The 9,438-nt window shown below is 45.0% G+C and overlaps 1 long non-coding RNA gene and 1 other non-coding gene across 2 annotated transcripts; both read left to right on the top strand.

Annotated features, from left to right (window-relative positions):
* The first annotated feature begins 2,428 nt into the window (after window positions 1–2,428).
* LOC147124452 (uncharacterized) lies at window positions 2,429–7,834 on the top strand. The gene is made up of 3 exons (XR_015078326.1): window positions 2,429–2,864; window positions 5,625–5,679; window positions 6,558–7,834. It is a non-coding gene; the product is annotated as an uncharacterized LOC147124452 (long non-coding RNA).
* Window positions 6,003–6,131, top strand: LOC147124453 (small nucleolar RNA SNORA13). Its single transcript, XR_015080196.1, has one exon. It is a non-coding gene; the product is annotated as a small nucleolar RNA SNORA13 (small nucleolar RNA).
* Window positions 7,835–9,438: the final 1,604 nt, after the last annotated feature.

The raw sequence follows: 9,438 nt of genomic DNA, 5'->3' as shown, positions 1-9,438 counted from the left end.
CCTCCTTTTTTAAACCCCTCTCTATCTCGCCTGAAAACCCTGTAACCAGGAATGTTGAGCTGCCATTCCTGCCCTTCTTTCAGCCATGTCTCAGTAATGGCTATAATGGGCCGTATTTTCCGATCGGAGGCCTCCGATCTGGAAAATCTACGAACTTACCTGAGGGCTCCCGAGGCGTCTATACTTCCGCTCCTGGGCCTCTCCAAACTCCAAGTGCGCAGGGCCCACGTATCCCAGAGGTGCAGGCAGTTTGCAGCGTCCCTGGGATCATGTGGGCCATGGGGAGCCAATAGAAGAAGGGAATCTCCCTTCATACACTTGACAGATAGACCTGTCAAATATATGAATGGAGATCACCTGAAAAACACAGTAAAACTTTAAATACATTTTAAAAATACCATCACCTTTTTAGAATTAGTTGAAATGACAATAAATTAAATATTTTAAGCAAAAATTTAATCTTTTGAAAAAAATAATTAAAGTTTTTTACGTGGCTAAAAATAAACTTACCTTTTTTTAAAGTATTTTTAAATGATAAATGAGTGAAAAAAAATTACTTTTTCAACTCTTATCCTGGTAAAAGCAGGCCTTACACCTGCTTTTACCAGGCGTAAGAATTCTAAGGATTTTCGGTGGGCGGAGGGTCTCCAGAAAGCGGAACTCTCTGCCCGTGGAGGCCCTTCTCCAGGGCAGGCGTCCGATCTGTCAAGAGCATTCTTGACAGACCAGAAATGCCGGTTTTTAGCGCATGCCTGAAACCGGCATTTCTGATGTCCCTAAGCGTGTGTACACAACACGTACACACCGGTAGGGATCAGAATATATGGCCCAATATCATACTCCCACATGTCTATCTGTGCCCTTAGCTCATCTCCCTTATTTCCTAGACTCCTTGCATTAAAGTACATACCATTTAGCATTGCCAAACTGCCTTGTTGTCTATTTCTTAGCCGTTGTTTCCTCTGCCTTCCAAACTCACTTACTAATTTTCTGCTCTCCATTTCCAGCTTTGCTTCTCTCCCTTCTGAAAATACTCTCAGGTTCCCATCCCCCTGCCAAGCTAGTTTAAACCCTCCCCAACAGCACTAGCAAACCCCGCCGCGAGGATATTGGTCCCGGCTCTGTTGAGGTGCAACCCGTCCGGCTTGTACAGGTCCCACCTCACCTAGAAACGGTCCCAATGCCCCAGGAATCTCAAGCCCTCCCTCCTGCACCATCTCTCCAGCCATGCATTCATCTGCTCTATCCTCCTATTTCTGTACTCACTAGCACGTGGCACCGGGAGCTATCTGGAGATTACTGCCTTTGAGGTCCTGCTTTTTAATCTCCTAGCTCCCTAAAATCTGCCTGAAGGACCTCATCCCTCTTTCTACCTATGTCGTTGGTACCGATATGAACAAAGACCTCTGGCTGATCACCCTCCTCCCTCAGAATGTCCTGCAGCAGTTTAGTGACATTCTTGACCCTGGCATCAGGGAGGCAACATAACGTCCTGGAATCACGTCTGGGGCCGCAGAAACGCTTGTCTGTTCCCCTAACTATCGAATCCCCTATCACCATTGCTCTTCCACACTTCTTCCACCGCCCCTCGCCCCCTGCTGTGCAGCTGAGCCACCCATGGTGCCGTGGGCTTGGCTCTGGCTGATCTGCCCAGAGGAACCATCACCCTCACCAGTATTCAGAGCTGAAAACCGGTTAGCGAGTGAGATGCACTCAGGGGATTCATGCCCTACCTGCCCGGTCCTCCTCTTCTGTCTGGCGGTCACCCATTCCCTCTCTGCTTGCACTCTTTAGCTGCGGGGTGACCACCTCCAGAAACGTGCTAGCCACGAATTTCTCAGCCTTAAGGATGCACTGCAGTGACTCCAGCTGCTGTTCAAGCTCCGAAACCCGGCGGGGGGAGGGGTGATGGGACGAGACTGGACGGGGGAGGGGTGACGGGACTGGACCGGGGGGAGGGGTGACGGGATGGGAGGGCGGGAGAAGTGATGAGACTGGTGGGGAAGGACAGGACCGTGAGGGGGGAGGGTGATGGGACCGGCGGAGGTGGGGTGGACAGGAGGGCCTGGGGATGGGGGGCGGGAGGAGTGATGAGACTGGTGGGGAAGGACAGGACCGTGAGGGGGGAGGGTGACGGGACCGGCGGAGTGGACAGGAGGGCCTGGGGGGAGGGGTAACGGGATGGGGGGGCGGGAGGAGTGATGAGACTGGTGGGGAAGGACAGGACCGTGAGGGGGGAGGGTGAACAGGAGGGCATGGGGGGAGGGGTAATGGGCCGGCGCCAAGTGTCAATCATATGACGTAATTTCCTGGAGCCGCCTCTGCCTCGTGGTGCCAAACAGATGTGCGGGGAAGTGGGGGCAGAATTTAATATATCTGTGAAAGTTATGGGGAGATTACGAAACGTTACTTAAGTGTTAGTATTTGCCCGATTGAAAACTTTTAAAAAATGTGCTTTAATGGAGGGAAGTCATGTGAGATTAGGTTTGAATGTTGGCGCGAGCTGACCTCCGCGGGAGAGCGGTCATGGCCTGTCACTGAGCCGCGGGGCTGTGACCGCCGGTTAATCCCGGAGGACCGGCCCGGCCCTCCCCCTCCCAGTCCGGGCACCAGTACGTGCGCTTGGGCTGAGGGGGTCGTCAGGGTGAGGATTGAAATGTTCATCAGTTAGTAGCAGTTTACAGCGGTGGAATCTGGCAGCCAGCTCCAGTTGCCGTGTTGCAGGGGCACCGCTCCAAGCGACCGGCTGTTTAAAGTTAGCGGTCCTGGGACCGGCAGTACATTTAACACCTGGCGCCGACCGCAGCTGTTGAGATCTCCATGACAAGGATGTCTGGCATTTCTTGTTGTGATGATTTTAAAAGGTGAGTAGTTAGTGCAGTTAATACGGATGCGTGTGATCGCAAGGTACCAATGGTTCATGTTGCTGCCGCCGTGGATGGTGACTACTTTTATCCGCCCCCGTGCTGCTGCTTTTGGGGTGAGGACTCAGGCTGGAATTCAGGTCTGCAGATGGCGCCGAGCCGACGGCCATTTGGCCCGCTGGAGCCGGCCCTGCTATAAAAACTGAAAATGCTGGAGATATTCATGTCAGGCAGCATCTGTGAAGAGAGAAACAGTTAGCGTTTCAAGTCGATGACCTTTCGTCAGAACTGGAAAAAAGCAGGAAATGGAACAGATTTTAAAGCAAGTGTAGGAGCTGGGAAAGGGGGGAGGGGATGAAAGAACAAAAGGGAAGGCCCGATAGGATAGAAGGCAGGAGAGGTTAAGAGACGTTAGGAGATATTCAAGGAGATGGTAATGGGACAGGTTAAGAAACAAAAGATGGCTCTAGATGAAGTGTAAATTGCGCTGGCAGAATGAAAGACAGCTGACGTGGGGGAGAAGAAAAAACAAACAAAAAAAAGTGTGTGGGGGGGGGAGAATATATGATTGGGGCCGAGGTTATGATCTGTTGGCTCTGCTGTTAGCCAGGACATCTCTCCATATCTCACTGATGGTGGCCACTGATGAGCCCACATGGCCTCTCAATAAGGGCTAGTGGATCATGGTTAGAGTAACAGTTCTTCCTCTCTAGGACAGGAGCTGATTGTAGTGTCGCTCTGGCTGAGATAGTTGGCAACAGGCTAATGATCGCCCAGCACAGTGCTGTGCCATGTGTTGCAATTGCTCATTGAGTAAACTCTGCAACTGTAATGCAACATAAAAATTCTGTTTTCATTGTCGAGAATATTGGTTCAAAACCTACTGATCACCTTTTTACAAATAAGTATACACAATAGAATATTTTAATATAAAAACAAAATGCTGGAAATAGCAGGTCAGGCAGCATCTGCGGAGAGAAACCGTTAACGTTTCCGGTCGATGGCCTTTTGTCAGAACTGTCAAAACAATATTTTTAATATGTCAACTTAGGGAAGGAGAAGAAATGGAAAGTTAAAGTTTATGGGGGAGAAGGGGGAAATGGAATCTGACTTCAAAAATACTGAATTTGTAATTGCCTTTTGTGTTACTCATTTTTCATTTTATTGAATTCATGCAGTGTCAAAAAGGCAGAAAGAAATACCGTTTGCATTTTCATTCACTCTTGATCTCTATACTTGAGTGTAACCAGATGCAAAAGGGACATGAATAATATATTGAAAATCTTGCACTGTGCTTGGTCAACTTTTTCCCATTTATAAGTGCCTGTGTCCGCGTGGTATAATGTCTGCAGCACTGCACCTGGTGGGAGGGTGTAATTACAGTGTGGCAAGACGTGAACGTGGAAATAAGTGTTAAAATGTAGTGCTGTACAGGTTGAGCGTCCTGAATCCGGCAACCTCCGTGTAGCGCTGACGCGTTTCTCCGCCCCTCCCCTTCTGTTAAAGGGGAGGGACGCTGCGAGCTCTGCAGAGCATCCGATGGCCCACACTAGGCCACCAGGGCGGCGTGGTGCCGTGGCTGCAGCCTGGCGGAAACACTTAGTGGAGCTGTGCAGATTAAGGAGGATAAGACACAACACTAAAATGTTATTGCATCACTCGCATTTTTCAAAAAAAACAAAAGTTAATGGCTTTTTGAAGTACAGATTGAGCGTCTAAAATCCGGGTGGTAAGACGTCCCAGAACTCCGGACTTTGGACGCTCAATCTGTACTTAAAATGGGGGCGGAATTATATCTCCATGCCCATGTCCGATTATCCCCTCCCTGTTTGCAACTCCAGCAGCGTTGTTCCTTGGAGTTGGTAGATCCAGGTTGGGTCATTTTAAAGTCATAGCCTTTGGTGGCCAAAAGTCTTCAAAGCTTTACCTGAAAATATCATCATATTCATACAAAAATGGGGAAAATCATTGTTTGACTAATTAAAGACCCATGAGAGCATCCTAGCCTATGGCTGTTCTAGTATTGCTTTATGTTGACTGGACACTTTCAGTAATTGTCAGTCACTTGTCAAGGTTTTTTTCCTTTTTTGCTATTCTCTTGTTAGTGGGCACAACCTTGTATAGTGCTTGGTCTTCGCAATGCCATTCAGTAGTCCTGCTACTTGCTCTAGTTCATTTTTAAATGCTGTTAGTTATTTGGCTACATTCAGTTTAGTACCTTCAATGATGAATAACATATGCCGTAGGAATTGAAAACGCTTAAACTCCATTAGTTACTGCTCCCAACCATGGCTTTTTTTCTCATCTTTTGCTTTCAGTCTAATTTGTCAATTTTGCATTACTGTAATTCTATGAATCTTGATTTCCAAATACCACAAATCATGTTTCAAATGCTATCTTAAAATCCAAAAAAGTTTCCTCCATTTGATTTTCATTCAATCATTTTATTTACTGCATCAAATAATTCTAGTAAACTCAAGGCATGATCTGTTGCTTCTAAATCTTGCTGACTATTACCAATGGTCTCTGCAGTCACTAGCTTTCAGAGATTGTAGATTTTTTTCTATAGGCTTATAATTCTTGAGTTCATCCCTTTTGAATATTGGGTACATAGTCTATTTCAAGTAAGGTGCGGTGTCCTTGTTTAAAGTTTGCTTCTGTTAGATTCAATGGTTTGCAGGGCTCATGTTTACACAGTACTGCAGCATTTGCAAAAATAAATTCTTTTGAACTTGACCTTACAATCATATTTTCTTTTAGACTTAACTGAAAATTCTACATCACTGAACTTTGCGTCAGCCTAAATTGGAGAAAGGTAAGAAAATAGCTACTTAATTAATTTTAAGAACTTGCCAAATTGAACAGCTTCATTTTAATGGCAATTAAAGTGGCTTAATTAATTGATTAACATCGACACAACAAATGTTCACTGACCTGTAAAATCAAAGGGACGTGGCTGTTAAAAGTTTGATATTTCTAGCTCTATGTTTTCATATGCCAGTATCAAGTTTTTGAAACTGATCCACTGTATATTTACTAAAGAGTGATTCCCAATAGCAACTTCACCTTTTTCTTTCACTAGGGCTCAGCCTTTTGACGAGTGAAAATCTCTTTTTTTTTTTAAATTATTGAAATATTGGCCTTTGTGTTGCTCAATCATTAATTATTCTGTAAATGATTGTAGTGTCAAAAAAGGCAAACATTAAACACTCTGCAACCAGCATACAATTCAGCAACTGAAGTCTGTGGCGTTGCAGCGTAACACTAACTTGCATTCCATTGATTCAGTAGAACAGACTAGGGATGTCGATTTTTTTTGTGCATAGGTGCTTGCCATGGCGCCTGGGACCGCAGTAAAAAGTTTAAAAATCTGTGTTCATTTGCAAAAATTGGAAGTTTCTGCTGTTAGCAGCACTGTAACCTCATTAATGGGTAAACCTAAGGACAGCCCCTTAATATCCAAGCCCAAACAATTCAAACAGGATAAACCAGCAAATAGCAAAATTAAGCACAAATAGGTCTGAGTTTCTTGGGCTCTGAGAGCAAGAATCCAGGGGGGGGGGGGGTGCAGTTGGGACACCCTTACAGTAGGCCACTATTTTAGGTTTTAACCAATAAAGTTGAATCTAAGTTTAAGGCCACTACTCAAATAAAAAGGAAATTTGTCACTTAATTTTCTCTTTACTTTTGCAGCAATTCCAACATGTGACGTGTTGAAACCTTACCTCTTGGCAAATTGGAAATCGGACAGATGATATAGCATCTAGTAAAGGAGCATCTCTAAGAACTGTACAAAAAACTGCATTCCATGATTAGCTTGTTTACATCACTTTGAAGATTCAATTAGCACTGATCATCTAGCCTTAGTCCAGCATTTCTAGCAATGTTCTGTTCTGGGTGCACAGCTGGTTAGGTATAATACAAAACAGAATGAACTTGTGTAATATGGGTAGCTCTTTGTGTATATTGTTTACAAGCTGTCGTCAATGATGGTGATGTTTATACAGTGAGTTATTTGGATCTCGGGTTGGTAAACCAGCAATATCTGTTAACAATCAGAAATCTGTTAAACATTAGAAAGATTAAAGCCATTATCTTTGGCCCCAGCCACAAACTCTGTACCCTTACCACCAATTCCATCCACCTCCCTGGCCACATTCATGTTGAAGCTGATAGTTCCCAAACTTGGCATCGTATTTGACTGCTAGCTGAGCTTCTAAGCTCTCATCACAAAGACTGCCTACTTCCACTTCAACATCGCACATCTGTCATTGCATTAGCACTCCTGATGCCAAGCCCCTCCTCTATGCTGCTGTCCCCTCCAGACTTGAGTATTCCAATGCTCTTCTGGCCAGACACTCATCCTGTACTCTTCATAAACTTCAGCTCATCCAAAACTCTGCTGCCTATACTCCCAAACTGACACTAAATCCGGCTCACCCATCACCTCTGTCCCATTGGCTCCCAATGCCACCAATTTAATATTCTCATCCTCGTGTTCAAATCCCTTCATGGCCTCGCCGCCCCTCCTCATCTCTGATCTCCAGCCTTACAACCTGTGAGAATTCTTCCAACTCTGGCCTCTTGTGCATCCCTACTTCCTTCGTCCCAACATTGGCGGTCGTGTCTTCAGCCATTCTAAGTCCAAGCTCGGAGATTCCCTCCCTAAACCTCTGCATCTCTCCACCTTTTGAGACCCTGTTTAAAACTTGCCTCTGACCAAACGTTTAGTCATCCCATCTAATATTTCCTTTGGTTTGGTGTCAGTTTTTGTCTGATTACGCTTCTTTGAAATGCCACGGTATGTTTTTCTACATTATAGGTGCTTAAAATGTAGAAAATCTCTTGCCCAGCTGAATTACTCCAAATTGTGCATAATGCTTTGCTGTACCTAAATCATGTCTCTTAATTTAAATTTTGTATAAATATGAAGAGAATTTAATCAAACTAAATAAAAGGTCTTTGGATAAGATCACAGTTTTGAAACTTTTTTGTTTCCTATCCTACCTACTTTTTTGGGGAGGAAATTCCTTTTATTAACACTTCAGATGTTGCATGCTAGAAGTGCAAACTAAGGAACTCCAAGGGCAGGTGTTCAAAGGGAGGGAACGGTTCAGATAACATGTACAATATACAATATGCATGCAGCACAGGTCCAATCTTGTCTGTAGCTGGTTGGTAACTACGCTGTTGCTTACAGGCTGGATGCATCAAAAGTTGAAACACAGGAGAGTGGGTGGTGTGTTATCCCGAGACCTCTATTCCAATCCAGCCTAATCAATGAGTGTCTTTTGGTTCTACGTGGAACAAATTTGGATAGCCTAAATATGGTTCTGTGACACTAAAGTTCCTGCACAGCAGACTGGTAAAGACCAATTCTTGATTAGTCAAAATCCCCCCAATCAGTGCAGTTTTCTAATCCTACAGGCCTGAGAAGTTTAAAGAACTGAAGCCACTGCATAAAGAATAAACTGACAGGCAGATGCTTGGAAGGGGAAGGCTGCATCTTGGACATTTTGGTGTAAGGAATGTCCCTCCAGCCTGGAGACCCCTCTTTGACATTATCAACTTTCATGCATCACACCTCTGAAAAGGAGAAATAACTAATTTATATAGCACCCAAAACACTTCACAGCCAAAGAATTAAGCCTAATTACTGCTGTTATGTAAACAGCAAACAAGATGCACCCCATATGTTTTTGCTGCTGTTGGTTTGAGAGAAATTATTGGTTAAGACAGTTAGGATCTTTTGCATTCACCTGAACAAACAGATGATGCCTTGGTTTAATGTCTCGTCCAAAAGATGGCACCTCTGACAATGCAGCACTCTCAGTACTGCGCTGAAGTGACAGCTTAGACAGATGCTCAAGTCTTTGAGTGGGGCTTGAACCCACAACCTACTACCTCAGTTTGAAAGTGTTACGACTGAGCCAAGCTGACACTTGCCTTAGTGGTGGCACTCTTGGAAGATTGGAATATAGTTTGCAACCACTCCAAAAATTGTGACCCAACACAATACCCTGCTATTGAAGAATGTAATGCTATACCAGTATGTATAACTACGCCAGCAGACTTACTGCATCAGTATTTCTGGCAAATGTGTAATTATGCAAGTTAAGCTGGATAAGTTGGTGGTAAAACATGAAAAAACCCATGGCATTTAAGGTAGTCCCCACTAGGATGTCACTAAGTGGCTGCACGACTTTCTGAGGGGGGAGGGTGAACAGCTAGAGGTCGTGGACCATATCTGTACCAATGACATAGGTAGAAACAGGGATGAGGTCCTGCAGGCAGATTTTAGGGAGCTAGGAAAGAGATTAATAAGCAGGACCTCAAAGGTACTAATCTCTGGATTACTCCCGGTACCACGCGAAATAGAGGATAGAGTAGATGAATGCGTGGCTGGAGAGATGGTGTAGGAGGGATTTAGATTCCTGAGGCGTTGGGACAGGTTCTGGAGGAAGTGGGATCTGTACAAGCCAGGCAGGCTGCATCTCCACAGGGCTGAGACCAGTATCTTCGTGGGGTGGGGGGGGGAGGCGGTTGCTCGTGCTGTTGGGGAAGGTTTAAACTA

Source organism: Somniosus microcephalus, chromosome 1, assembly GCF_052327205.1.
Source record: "Somniosus microcephalus isolate GS21.2 chromosome 1, FLI_Smic_1.0, whole genome shotgun sequence".
Lineage (NCBI taxonomy): Eukaryota > Metazoa > Chordata > Chondrichthyes > Squaliformes > Somniosidae > Somniosus > Somniosus microcephalus.
Note: the sequence above shows the minus strand (reverse complement) of the source record. Positions and strands in the feature narration are given on the sequence as shown.